This window comes from Dermacentor andersoni, chromosome 9 (assembly GCF_023375885.2).
Source record: "Dermacentor andersoni chromosome 9, qqDerAnde1_hic_scaffold, whole genome shotgun sequence".
In the NCBI taxonomy this organism is placed as follows: domain Eukaryota; kingdom Metazoa; phylum Arthropoda; class Arachnida; order Ixodida; family Ixodidae; genus Dermacentor; species Dermacentor andersoni.
This window is the reverse complement of record NC_092822.1, coordinates 54,682,366-54,708,682: the sequence shown is the minus strand read 5'-3', so window position 1 is coordinate 54,708,682 and position 26,317 is coordinate 54,682,366. Positions and strand designations below refer to the sequence as shown.

The 26,317-nt window shown below is 48.3% G+C and overlaps 1 protein-coding gene and 1 long non-coding RNA gene across 3 annotated transcripts in view; one reads left to right on the top strand and one right to left on the bottom strand.

Moving 5' to 3' along the window:
* FoxP (forkhead box transcription factor P) overlaps positions 1-26,317 on the bottom strand; it is a 442,873-nt gene that overhangs the window by 218,474 nt on the left and 198,082 nt on the right. The gene's annotated exons all lie outside the window — the stretch shown is intronic.
* On the top strand, positions 21,741-24,418 carry LOC129384037 (uncharacterized). Its single transcript, XR_008611790.1, has 2 exons — positions 21,741-22,060; positions 24,120-24,418. It is a non-coding gene; the product is annotated as an uncharacterized lncRNA (long non-coding RNA).

Here is a 26,317-nt window from a genome sequence, read left to right as displayed (position 1 = left end):
GGCATCTTCTAGGGCCTACTTAACTATATATCGGTACAGATTGACTACATTGTGTTCAAAAGGAAGCAAATATTAAATATGGCACGTTTCGGGAACCTTTACTCAGCCAACGCGGCCCAAATACGAAAACATACTTTGGAATCCCTGACGTCACACTGACGTACCAGCGTCAGGGTTGCGGCGCGAAATTCAGATACTGATACTTGAACGTTCATTCTCTCATCCAATACTCAAACTATTATTTTGAAATGACTGCATGCAGGGTTATCAAACAATGCTTTATTTGTCTCAACTGATTTACTGTTTGTTTCGCTTTAGTGTCCCTTTAAGCATGAAATGCTTTAGCTCCTGTTGTCGGCGACTTTCAAGTGACCTTCAGGCAAAAGCCAGAGCCGTTATCCTGGAAAACAAACTTGCACATTAGGGAAGTCGCAAAATTATAACGAAATCATCCTCGCAACCAGTCAAGACAGCATTACATACGCTAGTTACTTCTAAAACAAGATACAAAAAATATCACTTCCGGGTTCTTCTTAACATTTGTTCACAGTATCACTCAAGCTGTAACTTCTAGTACGCTGAAGTTTTATTTGTCTTTTCGAATAGCTACGTTCAAAAGACACATACAGGGCACATTATATGCTTGATTGTCATCATATGATGCTGAGTGCTCTTTTCAACGCCAGCAGCGCGCGAGTTCCGCGACGTATCCGACGCGCCCTCAGCGTCCAGCGCACCGCGAATGGCCGTTTGACCGAGACGATACTTGCAATGAGGTTCTGTCTGTGACAGGAAACTATCGCGTCTATATGGACCAGTGCACAGTATGACATGGTGCAGTGTGATGTGGTGGGGTGCGCCGTTGCGAGCATGCGCTACACCCATTAATATTGTGGCTAGTATAGTCTCCGACCAGTCTGCTTTGTCGGTAGCCATTTCACGCTTACAACTTCTCTCGATTGCGGGGGAGCCAGTAATTCTTTTTTGACAATAAAGTTCTGGGGAGGTATTCTCTAGCGAGGCACTGGAAGTGGTAAGGGAATATATCTACTTAGGACAGGTAGTGACTGCTGATCCGGATCATGAGAGTGAAATAATCAGAAGAATAAGAATGGGCTGGGGTGCGTTTGGCCGGCATTCGCAGATCATGAACAGCAGGTTGCCATTATCCCTCAAGAGAAAAGTGTATAACAGCTGTGTCTTACCAGTACTCACGTACGGGGCAGAAACCTGGAGGCTTACGAAAAGGGTTCTACTTAAATTGAGGACGACGCAACGAGCTATGGAAAGAGGAATGATAGGTGTAACGTTAAGAGATAAGAAAAGAGCGATTGGGTGAGGGAACAAACGCGCGTTAATGACATCTTAGTTGAAATCAAGAAAAAGAAATGGGCATGGGCAGGACATGTAATGAGCAGGGAAGATAACCGATGGTCATTAAGGGTTACGGACTGGATTCCGAGGGAAGGGAAGCGTAGCAGGGGCCGACAGAAAGTTAGGTGGGCAAATGAGATTAGGAAGTTTGGAGGGTCAACATAGCCACAATTAGTACATGACCTACAGTGATATTGGTGAAGTGTTAATAAGTGCGCCCTTGTGACGAGACTTGTAAGACTATACAGCATGTGGGCGAGATCAATTGACGCGCGACGCGCTTTCTTGGACCAGGGCCGAAACCCTGCTGTTGTCGAGGTGAAGTTGATTATTGCGCGCCGCGATTATCCCTGGGATTACCCGAGAGCATCCGATCAAACCTTCGGCGCTATACGTAGGACGTATCGTAAATCAATATCGCAGGTATCGGACGTATCGCAGGATGTATCCGCGTAAAAGCGATCGGAAGCTGTCATGTTTAGGGAGACGACAAAACCGATTCCCTCCCCCCCCCCCCCGCCTTCTCCATTTGTTTCTTGTTTTTTAAGCTATCGAACCTCTAACGCCTCGCAAGTGCGTTCGAGGCGGTTGGACAGAAGTCACTTTTCGTTAGGTTCGCAAACCCGGGAAGGCACTCATGGTGTGTTTCAGACAAGTCGCGCACGCAGGCTTGCTAATTAGTATCGAGCACACACCGCGCGATAACCAAGATACGCAAATCCACTTGCTCTCCGCATGCCGGCACTCGAAAAAGAAGAGCGTGAACTCTTCGAATCACCTCTACAACGTCCGCGGTGAGGCAAACCACGCTTTGGCAATGACGTGTCATTAATTAATCGTGGAAGCTATAAGAGTCATTCTCCGGCCAGGCGGCGGAGGTAGAGAAGGCGGCGAAAAGAAAAGCGTGCTTTGGCATGATCACATTTTCGACTGGCTCAGACCATTTCGTAATGCTTCCCACAATCTACACTCTTAAGCAAAATTACATACACCCTTTGGGTCGTATTTTGACACAACAATAATCCTCATCTGAATTGTCCGCATTTCCTTTCGTTAGCTCTGCGAACAAGGTACTTCCAAGTCATGAACGACATGCGCGTTATCAGCATGACAGAGCATTCTCGACAGGAAATTAGCGGGCGTAGCGTTTTCAAGAAAGGAAACGCAAGCAAGACAAATGATGCTTATCGTTGTGTGGCAAGATACGACTAAACGATGTACACTGCTCACGGAATGAAACGCGTCAATTTAGGGCTAACTAATGCGCATACTTTCGTTTCCACCGGCTGCAGTTCCTGTCACATCGGCGTAATTTTGGCGCGTACACTTAGATCGGAGTCCGCGTCCCCTTTGGGTGACCAAATTTTTAGAGACATGTCATGCAGCTATCGAGTAATTCGCACATATGCAGGATTCTACTAAATGCTACCTGTTGCGTTTCATTCCGTGAGCACTGTACATTTGTTTAAGAGTGTACCAGGTATATAGCGAAACTGCGGTACATGCAGCGTCGTTCTAAGGGATAGGCAGGACAGCCCAGCCGTCGTGAGTTTGGCTACAACAGCTTCAACGGCGGGAAGGGTTGACAGTGAAACCGCGTCGTTTTGATATGCGCAGGAGTCCCCACGGTTGGTCTCAGCAAAACAGTTCTAAGCCGCATTTGTCAGATAGACACGCTCACGCGCAAATGCGTTCGAGAGAGAGAGAGAGATAGAGAGAGAGAGAGCGAAGAAGGCAAGTTGCGGCTCACGCTAACTCGCGTTCACGCGAACGGATGACGAGCACGGAATTCCTCGATGGATCCGGGGTTGTAAAAAAAGCTGCGGCGATATATAGTACAAACACAAACGTGGTGCAACAACACACCGCAATCTACGAAAACGGTGAGAAAAAAAAAACAAATAAATGAAAGGATATAACACGTCTAACCGCGTTCAAATGGTTTACAAATGGCAAAAAAAAGCGACAGGGGGAGAAAGCACGCGAGTAGAAACAGGGTGCCGAGGCAAGCCAAAGGAAAACGAAGACAGAAGCGCAGTGTAGTTGAATGGTCGGAACCAAAGGCGAGGGGGGAGGATTGGCGTTGCCTCTAACTGCGGTGGCGGGCTGGTTTTAATCGAGACGCGACACGCCAAAGGCAGCGGCGTCGACGTTAGTTGCACAGCGGTTCCCGCCCCGTGAGCAGCTCCACCGAGGTGCGTGCGACGGGAAGCGAGAAAATACCCACTGCGCCATCGCGACCGCACGTCTCTGTTGCTTACGCTGTCCCGCTAGAAAAGCAAAACGAAGAAACAAAGAACGAAAACCGCGCGTCGAGTTGATGGTTTCGGGTCCCGCCAGGTCACAGGCGCGCGCGCACTCCCTATTTCTGTGCTCTTCTCGAAAACCCCTCCCCCCCCCCCCCCATTTTACTTCTCTTGCTCACCCAACGAAACGTTCGTTTCGCCTCCTCTTCCATCAAACCGACGCGGCCTCACCATTACGGCTACCGTGCCGATTGCAATTGTGGGGCTGAGAGCCAGTGTGGAGTGGAAGGATCGCGCTTTCGTATATACAGCGATAGCAATTGTATGGACACGCCAGGCGAACTTTCGCCGTCGCCGTAATGTTCTGTATAAAGTCCAAGGGCAATAAGGAAGCGCCCTGCGAACGAGGGAAAGCGTGCGAGGATGAGCCGAGAAAGATGGTGGCTTGATGCGCGCCGTCTTCCCGCGCGATCAATGTTGGCAGTAACGCGATCAAGGCCTGTTCTGGGGGAGGAGAGCACGCGAGTACTCCTTTAGCCCGGCCTTGGCTGCTCACGGCTGCCCGCGCGGCTGAGCGCACACAGCGCTAACTCGGCGGTAATCTGCGACGGGCGTAAACATTAAGCGCGTGCCGAGATGGCTGGCGCGGCGTCGTGCGAGCTGTCTTCCCGCGCGCATAGTGTTGGAGGTTGCGTAATCTCAACTTTTGGCGGCGCACTGAAGCGAACGGGAGCACGAAGTTTTCACTCTCTACTTAAACACTTTGTGGCGTTGTGTTCGTCGCTATTGTAAGCCCGTTCAGGGCTTATGGGGAAAGTTCAACGAGTGGTGACTCATTGCTGCCAAACGCGAGCCCGGCCGTTTAAGTGGAGGGTACTGCCAGCCGTTGAACTAACCTAACCCCTCGCAAAGGTTACGCACAGGCGCACGCATGCACGTCAACGCGGTATACGAACGACACAAACGGTGCGGCTAAATGTTAAGAGCTGAATAAGGCAAGAAACTTGGAAGGAAGAGGACAGAGCGCGGCGTATATACGAAAATAGCATGTTCTGCGCAGCTTCTAACACTACACTGAATAAAAAGCACCGCTAAGCGCCTTTTCATTTATGACTCCGGAGGAGCTCACAAATGTTAAGTGAAATCGGGTGGCGCTCCGCGAGAGGTTCTCTAGGCGATCGCTTATAATAGGAATCAACACTGAGCTCGCACATACGCAGGAGGCGAGAAGCAGACACAACGGTGATCTCAGCACTTTGGCTACGTCTGGCCCATTGCCCTCGTTGTATCGACATCATAGCGTTTTGCCTAACAAGCCGTGTACCGGTCAGCCCATCTTGCGGACGGTTTCCCTGTTCAGATACGTGTGAAACGCACGCAAGCTCTCATAGAAACGACCGCCGGACTGACTTGAATGAAATTTATTGCAATTGAGCGAGACTAGCAAGTCTAGTAACAGGACTTCACTTTAAGACACGGAATAATTTACGAAAATTGCCGGAAATTGGTAAATTTCCACTAGAAATACGAACTTTACAAGTGCGCAGCTCTCCACCCAATGCAGGTATCGCAGTCAGATAAACTGCATCTGTTAGACCTTCTCCAGCGGACAAATGTGATATATGAATGCACAGCTCACGGGAATTTGTTGCAATTTTCTCAAGCGTTCCGGAACAGTCCTACTCACAGATTAGCGAGTATATTAGAGCAGTTAAACAATTCAATCATTGGCCGTTCTAGAACTATTATTAGCTTTAGTTGACAGAGATATGTTACGGTTTTTTTTTTTTTATTATTGCAGAGCGACGGGGTAGTAAACCTGATACGTGAGTTTTCTTCTTTATGTATTTCGAAGGCTTGCGACTTTTAGGACTTCTTTCTAAAACGATATGTGGCATAAATCGAAAATATGCTTCCTACAGCTACTAGATTCTGACTTCTTCTCTTTCTACATGCAACAAGTTTCACCAATATCGCGTTGATTGTCGAGAAAAGCAATTCCCTCGTTCCTATACGTTTAGATAGGTCCTCACGAGCTAATCAAGTTTCCAATTCAGAACAACACGGTGCCCACTGCGACGCAAACACTTACAGTACTGCTCAAGTGCGACCAGATCAGAAATCCTTAGCCAAAGCGCAGATAATCAAGCGCTGTATGTTGCAGTGCGAGTATAGCTTGAAGTGCATCAATGTTGCGATACGGTCAGCAGCTGCCTTATACTCGACACAACTTTCTGTGGCAATGAAGGAAGAGCTAAGGAGCCGCATGTTACACGAGACAGCATTCCTGAAGTTAGTTGCACAGATCCATTCGCTTTTGTTCAAGCTCGGGAAGAGAAAATACAAACATCTAACTTACAACAGCACTTAAAAACGTCTCATATGATTATGTGAATGTATGGGCACCCCGAATTATAATATATATATATATATATATATATATATATATATATATATATATATATATATATATATATATATATCGGTCTTAATATGAAATCTCATAGTTTATATATGGGATTATTGGAAATATCGGGCTATGGCTTTTCTCAGTCGGTTCTCCTTTAAATCCGGTTCTTCGATTCCGTTGTAATCTCACTTCTAAAATTTCGTATGCTCACTCCAGCAGTATCTCGCTGTGCAAGAGGGCGGTATCTGAAAATAAGCAAGAAAGAACAAAACAAGACGGATAATCCGGTATGTAAATGTTACACGCTCAAAACATGACCAACTGTCGATATGGCCATAGGAGCCTCTACAGCTCCATGTTCCGAGCTGCTGTTCGGCACAACAGCAAAGTCATTTGCACGCTTTGTCTAGTTGGCATGCCTCTGCTTGCCCGTCCCTTGACATCACAGCGTTTTCTTGAGCTAACCGACGCCACAATGTCAAATACAATACAAGTTTTGTCCTACGCAAGTGAAAAGGCCAGTGCACAGCGATGCAGGTTTCTATTTCTGCACATCGAACCAGAGGCGAAGATTAAAAAAAAAAAAAAAAAGAAAGGAGCCGGCGGTTTGTTGTTTTCCGGACACTTTCATCTGCTTCGTAGGAACGAATGACGCAGTTATTTGTGCTGTTTGCGCATTCTTACGTTCTAACAAAGGGCAGCCGCAGCCCTGTTTTTTTACAGGTGTAGGGCAGGGATTACGCACATGTGTCACGGCCTGGAATAGGAAGAGCTCTTGGAATATGTACTTTGACCCAACGCCGAGCAGCGTAATTTACTCAGCGCAACCAGCTGAGCTGTCAGCTAGACTCACGATTGGCTGTCCCATCCTTTGACAAAAAGGCTTCAAAGCCACTGCGCGCACCACCAAGCCTGCACCCCAGCTTGCTCATTGTACGAGCGCTATATAGAAGGCCCAGCGACCGACTCTGACACCTCTGCAGTGGCTTTCAACGATCCGGCAGAGATTGCATTTCGAGACAAAAATGCTGCAACAAACGTTCTACCGCAGGAGAAACCGCTGTTACACATAAGCACTTAAACACCACCGGTTTTAAGCTTTCTTGGTCAATATTCCCAGAGCTTGAGACGATGGCTTCTGCTGTTGGGCGGGGTCTCGCCCAGAGATAGTTTGCGCCCGTACAGTATTACAACTGAACGAATCGGCAGTAAAATGTAACGCCAGCTGCACTACACCTACAGATGTGCCGGTGGCAGGCACTGTCCTCCGAGAAATTACGCAGTGAAACGACAAGCGGTATACCTAAGTGTCCTCACTGAAACAAACGTACGTCTCCAGGGCATAATAACTTTATCGAAAGGAATCACCTGCGGCTTCCTTCTCCAGGGTTTGGCGTGCCTGCTCGTTCGCTTTCCCGTCGAGCAACGTTGGCCGACCCTGCAGAAGACAAATGCCGCAGCAAAGCGCGCCGATCCCGGAGGCGCTGTATTCCGCGGTCGCGTGCTGACGGTCTAAACGACTTTTTGGAAAGAAGGCGCGTGATCGCTCTGCCGCAAAAGGGCTGTGCAGAAGATGAACGGTTGTACGGTAGAAGGGTCCCGGTACCATCTTGTGACCTCGGGACCCTCTTCTGCATATTCTTCTTGTTGTACTGGTGCTTTAAAAAAACAAATAAATGGTTGATTTGATTTGATTTAAATAAACCGCTTCACGAAAGCTTGGCTTCACGTAGATCGTAATACATGCGTCGAATTTTCTTCTTTTTTTAAAATTCTTGTTAAGGCTGATGCAGATTCACGCAAGGCTCCGGAGGAGAGGCATGCATGCGGGTGTGGCGTGATGGATACGCGTGCTCGCGTGTCACGTGTTCGTTCACGGCAGAGATGTTGACTGCGCACCGGCAGGCCGTGGTGTGGCTGCACCGCATCGCACCTCGGTCGTGCGCGCCTGAGACGTCGCGCGTCGGCATCCTCTCCACGGGGCGGAAGCGCAGCCAGTGTGGCGAACCACACGGTGCGCCGGATCATGCTTCTTTACCCTACGTTCCAAAGGGCTTGCGGGCCCTGCGTGTGCTCTGCAAAGCCACGGACATAAACTTCCGCATGAGCTCCAAAACTAATAACACTATGCCAAAATTGTAACACTTGCAACTGTATTTTGAAACAAATAGAAGCAGGAGTAACGGTTCTGTCATTAAGTGGACTGCGTCCGCCAAAGCGGCAGCTACCCATAAAGAAGTGTAATTGCGTGGTCTTAAAGCAACGACTTTTCAACGTATCTTCAACGCCCGTTGAATTCACGCAGCCCCGTGAAATTAGTACCGAGCTCTTCGCGACAACTTGGTCATTGTGTATACGCTGTTCCATTACTGATGTGTAATTACTGAGAGACAGGTGGTTGTACGTTAGACAGAATGTAAAGATGTACAAAGTTTGCAAGAGTGCATTGGCTGGTTCATTTGTTCGCATTTCAATGACCGAGAGTACCTTCAAGAGTGATCAACACTATACCAAACATTCATATACATTTTAGCTTTCTTTTGCTAAGAGAAGGGACCATAGGCTACGAAAGCCTATTGCTCTAACCACTGGTCAAAATTAAAAATAAAGCAGAAGTTAATTGTGGATCACTCGAAATTGTTGCAAACCAACATACCCATTCAGCCCATTCTATTTTGCTGCTTAAAGAGACAGGCTTACCACTTGTCATGGCGCTCTTTGGCCAAACCTGGCCCTTGCGCCATTAAACACCACATATCATCATCATCATCATCATCATCATCATCATCATAATCACAGGCTAGCTTCCGGTATTTTACACAGCGGATAAGACAGATAACAGTGAGCCGGAGTAATCTGGTAGAACAGAAGCCCGGATATTGTTAACAGTCTTCCCCTAGAACTAATTGCAAATGTACTAATCAATCTTGTTGAGCATTACTTGAAAAATTGTCAGTCGCTGTGCTTGAGTCATAAGACGCCCTTCTTTTATTCGAAAACATAAAAAAAGTAATATTCAGTACGTTTTGTTAACTTTAAAATACACTTCTCTTTCTTTATTTTCTTTTTTTTTCTTATCGGCATAGTAGACTGAAAGAACACGGGACCGGAAGTTTATTGATGTATAATGTTCACTGCTGCCAACGCCCGTGCAAAACTGTCAACTCGCGGCGAAATAAGGTCAGCGAAAAAGTCAGCGAAACGCGCGGATTCAGTTCAAACGCGTTTGTAACGATATCAGAAGAACACGCTTCTACCAACGACAAACACGGATGCTGGAAAACACGCTGCCGTCCGCTCCACGAGCAGAGTGTGAGCCCTCCTTTCACCATCCCGACCTATGCGGTCAACCTTCGCTCTCAACAGAAATGATAGAGAGAGAGAGAGAGAGAGAGAGAGAGAGAGAGAGAGAGTGAGAGAGAGTGAGGTCACCGAGCAAAGACACAGAACGTTCGCGTTTATCGGCGGTAACATCGAGCTATTGTTGTTATGACGACTCGCCTGCGCTCACGCTTTATTGTTGGTAGTGCTGCTCCCCGACTAATTCCAAACCTGTACCTGAGCTCTTGCTGCTTATTATTTTATTTTTTTGTCAGCACGTACGCACTCCGCCTTTATCGTGTCCGTTAGCCCGTGCCGACTGTGACGCTTCCCGCTTATTTCCGGGCTAGCTCTCTTTTTTTTTTTTTCATTTTTATTTCGCATGCTTGTAGATCTTGTACCACCATAACCAACCGAAACGTCTGTGGTTGCCAGTACGAGGGTGTGAAGATTGACTAGGTCGAACGCTGATGGTTCGGGTTTATAACACGGCACGCCATCAGTGGACGTGTCCGTTTTTGTTTTCTTCTTCTCTTTTTCTTCTTTTCGTGCTTTGTTGCGGGCTGCAAGTATTGTAGCCTTTTACTTCATGAAGGCACGGCAGCCTAAGTTGAGTTAAACAACTGGTTATACCGAGCTTCAGCCACGCAAGCGTCTGGATGCACCTCTCTTCAATTACTGCACGAAGAAGAGTGCTCCCAAAACGCCAGACAGCGCGTGTTTGCAATAAGTGTTTAGAAAAGATTATTGCTCGTTTTGTTGTTCCTATATGTTCGGCGCACTCGTGCTCTGTAACCTAATGCTGCTCGAATGGAGCTCCCGCGTTGTGATTAACTTTTGCGACAAGACAGGCAACGTTTATGTGAAAATTTGATTCCGACCTCTATACATTTTCCAGTCATTATACTACTTCTTCTTGCCTCGCGTTCGATTGAGACTGACGAAGATACAGTATTCTCTTGTTTTTCATATAAACAGCAGGAAACTGCGTAGGAAAGTTCGGACTTTCACTGTATAATCAAGTCAACGTGCATCACAATATAAACAAATAAAAAAAACAAATGTTATAGAAGTCATCCAACAAATATCGCAAACTTCGCGAAGTACCGACTGCAGAAACAATGCCAAATTTATCAGATGGGACGGGACAGTAACAGCCACCTGAACAGTCCTACAGGGTCACCCGAGCACTGCTGCGTTTCTTTTTCTTTTTTTGAATGCGAATAGTATTCGTATTCTTTGGCTACTTCAACAGTTGAATCCATCTGGCCGGCTCTCCACCCGATAGTGAATCCAACAGTGAAGACAACTTTGTGTTTTCGCGGCGGAAACAAACGAAGGCTGCGTCTGTCTGACGTCACTACGTGCCTACATTTGGAGGGACGTGGAAGTAGTAGGATTAAATATTTATCAGTGCCTCATTCAGTCTAGTCTTGGGGAGAAAAAAAAATGGCCAGGCTTAGCTTGGTTAAGCCAAGAATGCGTTGCGTATTGCGCAGCTGTTTTATACATATGCAGTGACGTCAATCATAGCGCAGCGCCCCTAGCAGGAGGAGCGGGAGTCAGGTGGTGGCTGCGGCCGCGCGCGACCGCGCCAGTTGGGGCCCAGCTTTTCCTCCGTGACGTCACGCGCCGGCGCAGCGCCCCTAGCGGGAGGAGCGAGAGTCAGGTGGTGGCTGCGGCCGCGCGCGACCGCGTGAGTTGCGGCCCAGCTTTTCCTCCGTGACGTCACGCGCCGGCGCAGCGCCCCTAGCGGGAGGAGCGGGAGTCAGGTGGTGGCTGCGGCCGCGCGCGACCGCGCCAGTTGGGGCCCAGCTTTTCCTCCGGCTGTCGTGACGTCACGTCACGTGGTTGCGCTAAAGGTCAATGGTGGCTGCCCGGCCGCGCCCAAGGGCTGAACTGAGTGATTGCAATATGCAACGCATAAAAAAAACATGGTAAAACGAATGGATGGACCACTCCCCGATTGGACCATCGCGCAGAAGTAAACGTTCCTTCCCTGTTGGGAAGGTAATCCAGCCTGAGGAGATCCGCCGTAGACTGTCAGCCGTTTCCCCGTCCTCCGTAGAGCACGCCGATCTGGCGCCATTGAACCGCGACATCTACGGCCTTTCGAAGGTCGCACAGCGTGGCATTCGGTTCAGGTCAGATAACTCGATCCAGCAAACGGTGCAGACATGGATTCGTGAGCAACCAAGAATTTCTTCGCGAACGCGATCCAGAAGCTGATCGCACAATATCAAAAGTACATTGCTGTAATAGGAGGCGTACGTGAAAAAAAAAAGAACGATAGAAAGAAAGGAACGAAAAAGAAAGAGATAAGTATAGTTATGCCCACGGATAAATAAAGATGTTATGCGAAAATTGTCCTTACTTTTCTATTTATCCTTCGATTAGCACACAGGATTTACCCTAGATTAAATTAAACTAAATTCTGGGGTTTTACGTGCCAAAACCACTTCCTGAGGCACGCCGTAGTGGAGGACTCCGGAAATTTCGACCACCTGGAGTTCTTTAACGTGCACCTAAATCTAAGCACACGGGTGTTTTCGCATTTCGCCCCCATCGAAATGCGGCCGCCGTGGCCGGGATTCGATCGCGCGACCTCGTGCTCAGCAGCCTAAGGCCATAGCCAATGAGCAACCGCGGTGGGTGATTTACCCTAGATCACTTAGCAGATAGGAGCAAGGGAAATTGACTACTTGGCGGAACAGGTGTTCTGTGGAGAACGCTCTTAGACCGCCGTGGGGTTATTTGCGTTTTGCGCAAGAGCAACTCTCTAATGACGGGGTACACTGAAAACAGCAGACGAATTTTCCGGAAGGAAATTTCGATATTTTTTCCAGCACGTTCCTTAACGCCAAGAAGCAGAAAAAAATGCGATCTTCGCTTTGAATAAACAGCGGCGCGAGATACGCAAATGCTGCCCTATAGCTTCAGAAAGGCTGCACGTGACGTGAACTGGGTGTTTGGAGATGAGTCATACGTTAAACAGAGCCGACAAAGTGAACAAAAAAAAAAAAAAACACCGGGACTGCCAGCGGGGCAGCTGAAGACGTCGACTATAGATGTGACGAGGACCAGCTTATGACATGTAGCGTATCGTCACTTGACATCTTGATGCATTTTCTCTCATTTCTTCTTTTTAACTTACTTCGTAGGTGAGACAAAAACAGATCCTCAATACACGGAGTCACACGAATTAGCGTATTTTTATTAAATTGGTAGTTTATCAGCGATGCACAGGGCGGTCAGATGTTAAAGCAAACGTGTGGTCCTTACATAGGTGGCACTCTGACCGCAAGTGCCAGCCGATACCGCATAGGGGTGTAGGAAGGTGACAGCGCCACCAACCATAACTGATCTGCTGCAAAGACAGGCGCTGCCACACTTGCCAGAGGAGAGAGTGTACTCGCGTTTAACTCTCAGATGTTCCCGTTGGCAGTGTACCGCACTGTGCACTAATGTGTGTGTGTTTTCCTTTTATTTAGTTTTTTTGTTAGTGCACAGTAGCACCCTGGTATCAGGATCTGCCTTCTCGCTAATTCGATTACTCACTCTCCGGCTTCGACTCGCTGTATTTTTTGAGTCAGCTCCACCAACGTGGGCAGGCGGGTGTTCTGCGTAAAACAACCGCAGCAAAACGTTGCCACTGGTCAGTGTTCCACATAACGATATTACATCGTTAAAGGAACCACCGTGATGTGATGCCCCCGTTTAGTGTTTCGTACAATGCTCGCGCGTTAAAAGAATCACTAGAACATGTACGTGCAACGCTAATCGCAATAAAGGAACCACTGAAAAGTGTTGTCCCGCACTAGTGCTCCATACAACACTATCGCACTAATAGAACCACTGGAACATGTTGCCCCAGGCCAGCGTCCCGTCTAACGCTATCGCGTTTAGTACCACCGATTAAGGTGGCCTCAGAAACGAAGTGAGGACGGGCGTCAAAGCGCAGCGTCCCACGTGGGCGTCGGCCCTTCGTCGCTAGCCTCCTCTTCGCGGGGCGCATTGTGTATAGCCATAGCTTCTCCAGTCCAGCAGCGCGACGCAGCTTTGTAGCTATGTGGCCATAGAAAGCACTCTAGCGCGCCTCGGGCGACGCGCTACACTGACCTTTCAAGGCTCAGAAAACGACGGCGGCGACGGAACGAGCCGAACGGACGGACGGAGAAACGGCGAGCGCGCGGTGTTTTAAAGAGGGGAGAGGAGGAGGAGGACGGAGTGCCGCCACGCAAAGCGCGTCGACCCCGCCGCGGCGCATATGTGGCCGGGCAAGAGTGCCCCAAAATGGTCCGCACGCGCCGAGCCGCCAGCCGCATCGACGCGAATGGCCCCGTGGCCTCCCTCAAACTCCTTTCCTCCCTCCTCCTCCCACGCTAGGCAGGGCACCGAAGGAAGTAGTGCGCCCATAGTGTGGCCATTGTTGGGAGTCCCTCTCTCTTGCTTTACTTACCCTCCCCGCTCTCCTGTTGATGGTCTGTCCTCTCTCTCTCTCTCTCAACGCTTTTGTTACCCTTGTTGTTCTGACTCGCCTTTATCTGCCTGTTTGTTTGCGAGCACGTCGTCTATTTCCGCTTCGCTTGTTGTCTCGCTGTCCGCCTCACTAACGACGCAACTGCACTGGGAAACACGCACCGCCGTACGGTCGCTTTTTCCCTCTCTTTCCATCTCCCTCTCTCTCTCTTTCTCACGTAAAAGCAGCGCACAGGCATACACACACGCACGCACACACGCACGCTAGCGTATATGAAATGGAAAATCCCTGACTGCTAGCACCGTAAGGCCGCCTTTTCACTCCGGACAATGCACCGTGGTGCCGGTGTCCACCCGTGTTGTCCATTAAACTTATGCGTTGTCGGAAGTCAGTATGTGCATCAAGTGGAGGATAACGTTAGCAGCTATATTCTCTTGTTCTGGTCTCCCTTCAAGTACTGCGTACATATCTGCTCTGACGCTTTCCCCTTTGTACAGTGGAGGTCACAGCTGTGCCCTCGCCGCAAAGGGAAATTAGTGAAGTGCGGAACCTGTTTCCTTCTTGCCCTAAATTATCTGTTTCATTACCTTTCTCCTCACATATCCTCCAACCAGCTCCGGCTTATCCTAATCTCTTCAATAGTAATCTGCGTCTTGCGCAAAGTTCCAAAACGCTTTCATATTTTTTTTTTTTTTTTTACAGCGGAGCTGTTTACGTTTTCAGCTCCGCCGTGGAGCGTTACCAGAGAACTCAGCCAAGCTGTGCGCCGCCTCGCGTCGCCTAGCAACCACCTGCGAGAACACCGATCCACGGAAACTCCTCGCACCCCACGTGCGTAAGGCGGAGCAGTCACGTGACAGGCGAATAAAAGCTCGCAACAGCCGGCGCGGCGACAGATCTCTCGCCTCCGCTACTCCGCGCGTACGTGCTGCCGCAGTGGGAAGACCGAAGAAAGTCCGGACGCCCGAAGAAGCGGCTAACCAGGAAGAACGCCGTACTGCCAAGCGAGAAGCGGTGCGTCACCGCCGAGCTGATCCGGAACACCGTGCCGAAGCTGCGGCTGAGAAAAGGCGACGCCGGGTCGACGATCCCGAATTTCAGCCCAGGGAACGCGAGGTCGGCGCCTGAACGCTCCACGTCGCCGAGAAAGCGAACCCGGCCTGCGACTGTTCGAAAACTTCCAGCGTCAAGCCCGCCGAGACAACAACTTAGCAAAACCAAGAAACAACTTAGCCAAGCCTACATAACCCCGCAAAACCTAGAAACCACTTAGCCAAGCCTACCAACAACTTAGCAAAACCTAGCATAACCTCGAAAAACTTACAAGCAACCTAGGCAAGCCACGTAAAAGCCACGTGATCACAAGATCCGCTGTTGACTCCAACCTTGCACCACTTGTGCAAGCTGCGCCCATATTTTTTTTTTTAAGGATTTGCAAGTGGGAACATATTGGAGAGCATAGCACACACGAGCAGTGCACGGAAAGCCTCAGCATCCACTTTCGTGCAGCAGCCATCCGATATCCTGCATGGACATCACCGGTTCGAGGTGCATTAAAGCATCGGTCATCGGCGTGCCCTCAATAAGCCGGCTCCACGAACCCGTATGCTAGTCTGCGGTGAGTGTAACTACGCCAGCCAATAATAGAACGTTTTCCTTTACGTTTCTGTCCCAACCGGCACACGTGTTTCAGGCAACAGCAACTCGCTTTCGGTGGGCGCTGCTGTGTCGGCTCATTAAAACAGAAAAAAAAAAAGAGAAAGTAGTTGTGTGCGAAGAGCAGGCAGAATGTACTGCTGGCGCCAACAGAATGTACCAATATAGAAGACCGCCACATGTCCAAGCAGTTTTACTTGTTACTTCGTTTCAAAAGGTGTTCTGTGTTTCTCTCTTTCTTTATATATCCCTCCTCACCTCCCACCTCCTATGTTTTGCTACCTGTTGCACTGTGTACGGCAGCTAACTGTTGGCGACATGGGTGAGTGGTTGCCCTTGGAAACAAACTTCTCCTTCCTTTTTTTCGCACGCTTCTCTCTCCTTTACTTTGTCTTTACATTAAGCATTTTGAGTTACACCATCCTTTAACTGCTATCTCGTCGTCTTTGCTGAACGGAAAAGCGACATCCCGGCGTTGCAAAAAAAAGAAGTATTAATAAAAATCAAATTAGACTTAGCGTCCAAAATTAGATTTAACGTCCAGAGGCAGTATATATATGCTACGAAATACTTTAATGTGTACATGTGAGTGAGCTTGGGGGAGTGGGGCGAAGGGTCTGGCTTCGGATTAATTTCGACCACCCGAGAATGCGTTTGTGTGGTTTCGAGAGAGAAAGCTACAAGTGCTTGGGAGTTGAGGTCAACAGCGGCAGATGAAGCGTAATACCTAACGCGATAAGCGCGAAGTTTAGATGAATGCGTCTTCTCTGGACCGAATAAAGTCCTTTTCCCTCCCTCCCTCCCTCCCTCCCTTACTCACTCACTCAATCGAGGTTCTCTAACAAGCACTCAAATATGAGCACACGAGCGTTTATTTATTTACATTCTTGTTGTTCTGCATTCTGCACCAGTACTCCAACTCAGCAGCGCGAACTGGTGTGCAGTGTTCTATGTAGAACTGGGGCTACCGCGCCGGGCGGTATTTCAGTGCTAAAACAAGCTGTACACGACTGCAATTTCTTGCTTGCGAGAATTCTCGAACAACGCTGTACATTTAGCCCGCGGGACATTTAGCAAGGGCGTATCAACGCTTTACTTCGCACGCACGTCTCTCATGTATGACGAGGACAGTGCAGATGACTGCAATGCAAATTTGCTGACTTCACGTTACTGGCGTCAAACAGCCGCGTGATCATGCGAAGAAAGAAAAAAAAATATTGCTCTTCGAAGTCTGCCGTCACTAGGAAGTGATATCGCGCACGTACAAGTATAGGGGAAGGCTGACGACCCTATAACAACGCCAACGCCGCCCTTCACACCGTGAAGGTCGACGGCGTTCCTTTCCGAAACGCCACGCGAACACCCTGCGGCATCAAATAAGCGAGTCAATGAAAAAGTCGAATCGCGGACTGTGTCGTTGTTCAGGGCCCTAAGTTTTCTGCAAGTTATCACCAAGGAGAACTGTGGAGCGTAGAACCGGCAGATACGGTGGCATAATGATATATGGTTATAGTAAATGGCCTCATGTAAACTTTGCACCCATCGCGTTAGGTAATACGCTTCATCTGCCGCCGTTAATCTCAACTCCCAAACAATTGTAGCGTTCTAAACGCACGAGGGCGATAAAACTCTGTGCAACACGCACAATATAACTGGAAACTGGGTTCTAACTGGGTTAGAACCCAGTTAGAACGCAGTTCTATAAACAACTAATAAATGGGTTCATATAACCCAGTTATTATAACTGGGCTATATAATAACCCAGTTAATATAACTAGGCTAAATTAAGTTATGGGGTTTTACGTGCCAAAACCACTTTCTGATTATGAGTCACGCCGTAGTGGAGGACTCCGGAAATTTCGACCACCTGGGGTTCTTCAACGTGCACCTAAATCTAAGCAAACGGGTGTTTTCGCATTTCGCCCCCATCGAAATGCGGCCGCTGTGGCCAGGATTCGATTCCGCGACCTTGTGCTCAGTAGCCCAACACCATAGCCACTGAGCAACCACGGCGGGTAATATAACTAGGTTCTAACACGATATTTTGTTGAGGATGATCAGTTTGCAAAGTCAGAAGGCCCTTCGAAGCCAGGTGGAGGAAGCTTGAGCAGATTCGCGCGAGCAAGCAGGCTTAATAACCGGGCTCACTGCTGCCCCGGACATAAAGTGCCAGATCTTTCCCTCTCTCTGGTAATTTTTGTTGGAAACACCGCGGTCAGAACGTGGCCTCCAAGATTGCGCCGTCGCAAGGTGCGCCGAGGCAATCTCGGAGGCCATGCTTAGACGCGGCACACTGAGTGGCCGTCAAGATACGAAACCAAAGGCACGTGCCTTCACGATTCTCGTCACCTTGTAAACACGTTCAGGAAGAGTAGTCGTTGTTTTAAACGTAGCTCAGGTACACTTGCCGGGAACTTCTCCGGTACTCCGGTCTGTTAGCTAAAGGGCATGCGTTCGTCTTTTGAGTCCCCTTTCTCTCTCGAAACCCCACAAACGCATTTCCTTACTACGCGATATATATATATATATATATATATATATATATATATATATATATATATATATATATATATATATCAAGACGTTTGCTGTCCTTCTTTGAAAGACGCAGCTCAGTTCTGCACTGACGTAAATGTCATCAATTATTCTCGACTCATCCTAGAAAATTACACAAGTGATGAAGTTCGTGATTTGCTGAGGCGGGAGTGGAAGTTGAAGCATTTCAAAACTAAGAGAGGGGGCATCGGAGCCTAGCTTTCTTCCCTGGCGTGTTTCTTAACTTTCTATTCAGTTCCAGTGAAACAGCGGAGACCTGAATCAAATTCTCATAAAATAATAGACCACGTTACTTTACAATGCGATCGTGCGCATATTCGTTTACGAAAGTCACTTGCCAAACAGTACGCTTTCGTAGCGTACTTTGTTGTTATTGTAATCGTGACGCGCGGGAATGGCCTCTCACATGACATGGCCGCCGAAATGGAGGCGGGCGCGTTTTCTGCTGTCTATTGCCGTTTATTTTCGTATTTCGTAGAATCACCTAAACACTGAATGCCGTGAGTTCTTGCTTATAATGTTTGTATTTTTTCTTTCTTTTTGTATGTGTCTAGAGAGTGCTTACTACTCGATACAGACCATAGAGTTTCATATTACTATAACTAGAGGGAAATCTGACGCTGCGATCGCTCAACCGTCATGGGAAAGATGGGAAGTACAGGCTACGGATTGGTATTCTGTTGACTGGCGAACTAGTCTACAGGTATATTTCAGCAGTTTTGGTTTCGCTCCAAGCGCAGTTGCTGTAACCCGCAGTGGGACAGTGCGATGCATAGCTCTCTGCCTTTGTTCTGTTGCTCGAAGTGGCGATAGCGCGCTGTGCCAGCGGTTGGGATGATGTTTGTGTCGCGGTGGGGTGTCGAAGCCCTGACGATAAAGCGACGGCATCATACACGTTCAAAGAACGTGTTTCGACCGTTTTGACCTGGGTTTGTTAAATGTGTTAGGTTAGCGCTGTAGCGTTACGTGCTTTATGAAACTTCAGAAGAGCAAAAAACTGATACAGGACACACACAGTTGTACTTCTAGTGGCTCGACAATCAAGTTTGATTGAGGGCTTCATTGCGCATTGCTCGTTCATGTGCTCATTGAAATGTGTGTTTCAGGACATTTGCGAACACAAACTTACATGTTGCTGCTTCCTGGCTGTAGTCTGCTATCGCAAAATGGGCAAGTGTAAAGCCACAACGTTTACGTTTTTAGCGCACGAAAAGGGACGAGAGACAGAAGTACGACACGGACACAGCGCTGTGTCCGTGTCGTACTTCTGTCTCTCGTCCCTTTTCGTGCGCTAAAAACGTAAAAGTTATGCAATGCCAACATGCCCAAACTTACGCTCTGTCATGTAAAGCCAGACCACAATGGCTGCTGACGCACGCTTCAGAAACGGTACGTCAATATAAAATATAACGAAGCATGCTTGCAGGAGGCCACAAGCGTACGAGCCAGCACTGCAGCAGATGTGCTTAAAAGTACTTGAAGACGTTCAGCAATCGTGACAGCCGACGCAGCCTTTCGAAGGAGCGAGATAGTTCGCAAGTGCCTGTCGTCTGTGCGAAAAGTCTCGGGTTCGCAGCGAGCAGGCGTCGTAGCAGACGACACTTGTAACATTCCTTTCAAAGGCGCAACACTTTCTCCCACTACAAAATTTTTATTTCCATATATACTTCATGAGTATTCTTATATAAGTGCATGTAGGTACGGCTGTTATTTCTGTTGTAAAAATAAATCTAGAATAGAATTGCAGAAGAATGCATACCCTTGTGTGCCTTGCTGGTAAACCGTGCTTCAATCTCAAAGTCATACCAAGTTTATGTAATGTGTTGTGGATTATATAAAATGCTGCAGAAATAAAATGACATTTTGCGCGATAATCTTTCAGTATAGCTTCGTTTACTGCGCTGCAAGAAAACGCCACCAGTCTAAAGATCGAAGTCAATCCGAAGCCGATACTTCCCATCATTCCCATGCAAGTTGAGGCGACGCTCAGGAGGGCCCCCGTAGACACTAGCGCCACATTTCCCTCTAGCGTATTTATTTAGAAACTCTATGATACAGACACGCAGATGGCGATACGTAAGCACGCTTTCAATACTTCGGAGCTCGGTGTAGACCAAATGTTTTCATTTTATTTGTTGTATCTTTATAGTAAAATGCAAACGTATGATTAAGAAATGCCGCCGGTGACTAGTAGCGCTGGACAGACTTTAAAGTTTATTTCGTAAGAAGGCGGAAATCGCCTGCATGCGTAATGTCCAGGAAGGTAATTGTAAGAACGTAATGTCCAGAAAGGTAATTGAAAATGTTACGTTTAGTTAACTTATTATTGACTCTATGGTACACGTTGCAGTTGCAGGCATCAAGCCGCGTAATAATGTAGTCGTTTTCACTGAGTCAGTTTCACCTATCAGTTCCCCAAATCAGCTAAAACAATGTGCCGATGCTTCAGTTGATATTATCTCGAGCTGCTTGCTATACGAAGGCTTTGGCTAAGGTTTTGAATGGAAGGTCGATGCATTTCGTAGCACATCATTCAATCGAATGACTCCAAATCGGTGCTGACGTTAAGATGTCTGCCAAACGAGCGGACATGACTTCGTCTATCTTGGACTTCAATTTCGTATTTTTCAACATGCGTTCTAAAGTTAACAATTGAAAACTGAATTAGTGCAAGCTAATCAAGTGATTTTCGGGGGAGGGAAGTTCAGAAAGGCTGTCTGTCGTCAGTTGCACTTTTTCTTTTATTTACGATTATCTGATTTCGGGCTCCTTTTGGGCAAGCAAGCAGGCACGCACGCACACACAGAGATTGCAGACGTTGAAATACTGCTCGTACGTCTCCACCTGCGTGAAAGAAATAAAGTTGGACCAGCGACGATCAAAACTGCAACGTTTCTTTTTTTTTCACGGAACCGCCCGCGTCTTACGTGTCCCGATAACTCGGACAATAACGTCAGAACTCTACGAAAAAAAAAAGAAAAAAAAATACAAACGCAAAAGAAAGGAGACAGAACTGTGCGAACGTCAGCGTTGTCGAGCGCATTGTTTGCTTCAAGGTGCGGCGGCGTGACGTCATCGCAGGAAATAAATAGACAAAGAATGCCTGGCCTACCTTCGTTACGAGGCACGGCTTTGTGGCTTGCCGTTGCGTCTTCCAAGAAGTTCCCCCTCAGCGCGGCAATCGATCACGTCTGTAACGCGACGACTGACGCGTATGGAGTGCAGTGTGCGCGAGCCGATTGCGTCTTAAGCTTGTACTTTGTTGCTACGTAGTCTCGGTGCGACCCCATGCAGAAGAACACATTTCTACCGCATCGAAAGAAGTTCAGTTCGTGCTTAAAAGCAAACAAACAAAAAAACTCTGTCTTTAACGCGTGGTTTGGCATCGTTTAGTTTAAGACAGCGTCAAGTGGAGACGCATATATAGCGGATAACGTGGAAAAAAGAACAGAGGGTGTATGCGCAGAAAGATTTGGCGTCGTGTGCAGCAAACGTGAACGTTAATAACATGCGTGCGAGCGAATTGGTGTTTTCCGCGTCGTCTCAGCGGTTGCTCGAATCGCGAATGCTCAACTGCACTAATTCTCATCTCCCCGCTCGCCTCGTCGCCTGTGCGTCCTGCTGACGCTATCTTTATTCCGCGCCCCAGGCCTGAATTACAGCAGCCGCCATTTACGTCCTATAGACGTACTTACGTACGAGACGTACAGCTGCAACGAAAAAAAAAGAAGAAACATTAGCGCGAGTGACCGACGACCGAGAGCGGCACAATCACGACACGCGGCGCTACTGTTCCCGCGCCCGCCGATAACGAGAGTGCCCGGCGCGATCCATGTTTCAAAGTGGGGGTGGCCGGTATGTGACGCCCAAGATAGCGTTTGAAATGCGCGACCTTAGGATGAGCTGCCTTCTACCGGCCACTCCCGCTTTGAAACATGGATCGCGTCGGCCACTCTCGTTGTCGGCGTGATCGGGAACAAGGGCGCCGCGTGGCGGAGATCACAGCTTCTGTCATCGGTAAGTTGTGCTAAACTTTTCTCTTGCAGCTGCGTGTGTGTGCGCGCGTTCTTGGATGTATTTTGTTTCTTACGTCTAGCCACGCAAAAAGAAAGGAAGAAAGAAACAACGAGAATACGGGAAAAGAAAATAGCGGGTGTATGGACCACCAGGCTCCCCGTAGTCCTAAGCTGTGCGTCTCTTACCTTGGCCCCCATTCTGTGAACTAGAATAGACCACCGGCTATCTGTCCTACGCATTACATTGTCTGCCTAACTACATTTCTTTGTCGTTTTGTTTACTGTAATATAGGCTACCCCAGTTTGCTCTTAATCCACACCACTTTCTTACTGTCGCTTAACGTTACGCTATGATTTCTCGTTCCATCGCTCGTTGCGCAGTCTGAAACTTCCGGTTTGTTAGCCTCAACAGTTTTTTCATAGCCTGTCCATTCCGGTAGAATGCAATGCAGTACACTTTTTAGAGAGTTATAGTATCGCGTACGCAACTGTAGTGTACGCTATACGATATAGTACAGTTTACGCTAATCAGCGCACGTTTATTACAGCTTTAGTTGGCCTGCCAGATCTTCCGATCTCAGAGGTCATATGTCGTCTTCGTGGCTATCTCCCGACTTCTCCGATAGGCAGCGCTGACATCTCGAATGTTTCTCTCGTTAGGCTTCGAGTCGTTCTAAACGATAAGCTATCTCGAAAACTCCACAAGGTTATCCATAATACTCTGACATCGAAGCGGCCTGAGACTAAGCGAAAGCCGTTTACACAGTCATTTGCTACGAACGAAGTGAATTTGATAAAAGCAACGCCAAAGTCAATACGAAGCGGGCAACTGGGGCGGCCACCATGCTTTACGTACACTACGTAAACCACGCAAAAACGGTAACGCTAAATCTCAGAAATAGCGTGCTTACGCTATACGCTATGAGTCGCTTAGCGTTCTACGCATGCGCAGTGACGACCCGCTGCATTATAGCGTACGCAAAACTGAAACTGTCCTTTCTGTTTCAAGGATAGCATTAAGCTGCCAGTCGTGATGCCTGCCGTAGGTGATCCAATCTATATTTCATTCTTCTGAAAATTTCCTTCTCACGAGACGAGTCCACTGCGACCATTTTGTCTATAGAGAAACGTACTCTTGCAGAGGTTTTAGCTGCCAATCAGGAATTATTCGTCCTCTCGCTAGGACTTTGGAACATCACCGTTTGCATATTGATCTTCAGATCTAGTCTTCCACTTGTAGGCTAAGCTCTTTCAGTAACAATTTTATGCGAAGCACCCTAATCCTTTTTTTTTATGCGAAGCATATTACTAAAGCTCAACCCAGCTCTCCTCAGGCGCGGCGGTGTCGCCTTCAATACCACGTGACACCGTGACGTCACGACAGAGGAGAAACGGGGCTCCAACTCGCGCCGTCGCTCGCGGCGTCACGGCGGTATATAAGCAGCTGCGCTTGTTTCTAGGTGGCTTTGGCTCAACTCTTGCAAGATGGGCTGGGTGGGAATCGAACCAGGGTCTCCGGAGTGTGAGACGGAGACGCTACCACTGAGCCACGAGTACGATGCTTCAAAGCGGTACAAAAGCGCCTCTAGTGAATGCGGTGTTGCCTTAGAAACGAGCTGTTTTTAAGGCTCAGGCGTGCGTCGCTTGCTCAGGCGCACATTTCGTTGCCGCGCCGAACGCTGCGTTGCTCGACGCTCACCGCGTCCAATGCGGGGCGCGCAGTCGCTGCGCCGTAGCCCATTGTCTTACACCCCTTGGCGGGTCGACGGGAACGCTGTCGCGTTCCACTCTTGAAGACGAAGCAGAGTAACGCATGAGTTGTTTCTTCGTCTAGCCGAACCAAATATAGCCAAGCAACAGCAGTTCACCAGGCTAAACAGTGGTTCAACAACTAAAATAAAGGCTAGTATACTTCGCATCCTGGGCTTAACCTTAGCTAAGCCACAGCCATTTTTCTTTTTAATAAAGTAAATTAGCTTTCTAGAGGCGTTCGGCTAATCGCTTGCATTGATAATCAGCCTCCGTGGTTTCTTCCCAATACCTTTTGTTTTTCGTTACAGATCAAGTTCTCCCCCCTCCATACCCCCGGGGGGCGTGGTCTGCGCTTGGACAGAAGAATGGCTGCGCAGGAGCTTCCATCAACGTTCCGAAAGGAAGTTCCGCGCGAACCGAATCGCGACTTCCCGTGTAGCCGGGGTCTCGAATCTCACCCCCGCGGAGGACAAGTCGAACCCGCGATATATCCTCGCATTGTGTATACGATAAAGAAAGCGTCAAATCAGCAGTGTCGATACGCGGCGCCATCCTTCTTCGGCGGTCCTCATCAGGACGTCAATAAATCTCGGACCCGGCGCTCTAATGACCCTTGAACTGCATCACCACCTCTGTGCTGCGAACCCAAGAAAGAACGGAACGTTTCCCACATTTCTTTCTTTCTTGCGATTCTTGTTTTTTTTCTCTAGAAACGATGCGTTTATTCGCTGGCTGAACACACCACTTTACGTTCCCGCGGACGCAGCCACGGGGACACACCTACCAAAGTGTCTCTTTTTCACTCTGAAGTTAAAAAAAAAAATGGACGCGAAGGAGGAACTGGAAACATTTCTCTTGAAGTCTAAGGCGGGGGCGAGCTTCTGGCTCAAATTCTAGCAAAGAAGCCATCAAAAGAAAAAGGAGTAAAGGAATGGTGTTGCCACTGTCTAAACATAAAATACACCGGAAAGATAAGACAGAAAAAAACACATTCTAAACGAAACGCAGTAGCGACCTAGAGAATTGTTGGCTTCACAGGAGAACGATCCCCCAATTCGCGCAATATATTTTTTTTCGGCTTTCCGGAGATAGGCACGCGCAGCAGAAGTAAAGCGCTGGGGGTGAAGCCAAGTGTACACCGGCGACCTCGCGTGGCCAAAAGGGGGAAACTTAGCGAGAAAGGGCGGACGACACCCCGAAACTAGGCCCCCCCACCCCTATATCCTCAAGCCAAACCAAGCCCGATGGCCATCCCTCCCGGTAACCGGTGCAATCCTCGGCGGAGTAATCGAACGTGCTACCAAGCTCGCAGCGCTGGGGCACAGGTTTCATTACGGTGCTCAGCCGAGGGGAAAAACACGTTCGCATCGCCATCTTTCTTGCCTCTCCTCCCCTCACCATCTTTATTTTTACATGTGTTTAAGAAAGACGCGCAAAAAAAGTTTACGGACGGAACGACGGCAGGCTCGCAAGGAATAGCAAGAACCGCAGAAAAATATAGATAGACGAGAAAGGTTGAGGAGTTGAGTAGGCTTTGCACCGTATGGCGCAAGGAACGGAGTGGGGACTCCTTTTTTAAACTTTGTGTCCCTATCACGCCATCCGCCGCTATGCACGTGCATTCCACCGTGTTGGGAGGTGGGAAACGACCACGCGAAAGCGGAGTGTCATACGAAAGTAGTGCATTGCCTATAAAGTATTTTTCGTACTTTCTCTCTTATCTGTACTTTCCTTCCATCTTTACTACCTCCACCCCCTCCCAAGACCCCCCTTTTATTTCTTTGTGCGCTCCGAAAAAAGGCGAGGACGGCGAACGGAAAAGCCTTGCAAAATGGAACGGAGAGCGCGACCCCGAGCTAAGATAAAGTAACCTTTCTGTATCCGCACCCTGAAAGAGCCGAGACAGTTTCCCCGCCCTGTGGTTGACGTAAGAACAAACACGGTCAAACTCGCAACACACAACAGTCGCCGGAATCTCGCAATGACATGCATTACAAAAAAAAAAAAAAAAAGAAGAACATTCGATATGTTCGTGCTCACAAAGAAAGAGGCGAGAACGAGATAGATTGAGAGGAAGGCAGCGCCATATTCCGCGGAGGCTGAAGTGACGGACACCGGGTCGCGGGAGCTGGAGCCGAGACAAATTACCCCGCTTGATGTCGCTGCATGCGCCACCAGAGGGCAGCGCGTTGTTTGTGGCGCCGACGGATGGGAGACGCATGACCGCATGCGTGACAGAGAGCGCACCCTGGTGGCGTTAGCCATAACTCTTTCGACGCTCCGGTGGACTGTCAACTGAACGGCTTGGCCAGAAAGTATTGAAGGGAGAAGAAAAACTGCGCACACTAGCATAGGAGAAAGGTTTTCATTTTATCCGGGACGGGGGGTGGGGGACGACAAGCTTCCCGAACCCCATAAGGGTATATATATATATATATATATATATATATATATATATATATATATATATATATATATATATATATATATATATATATATATATAT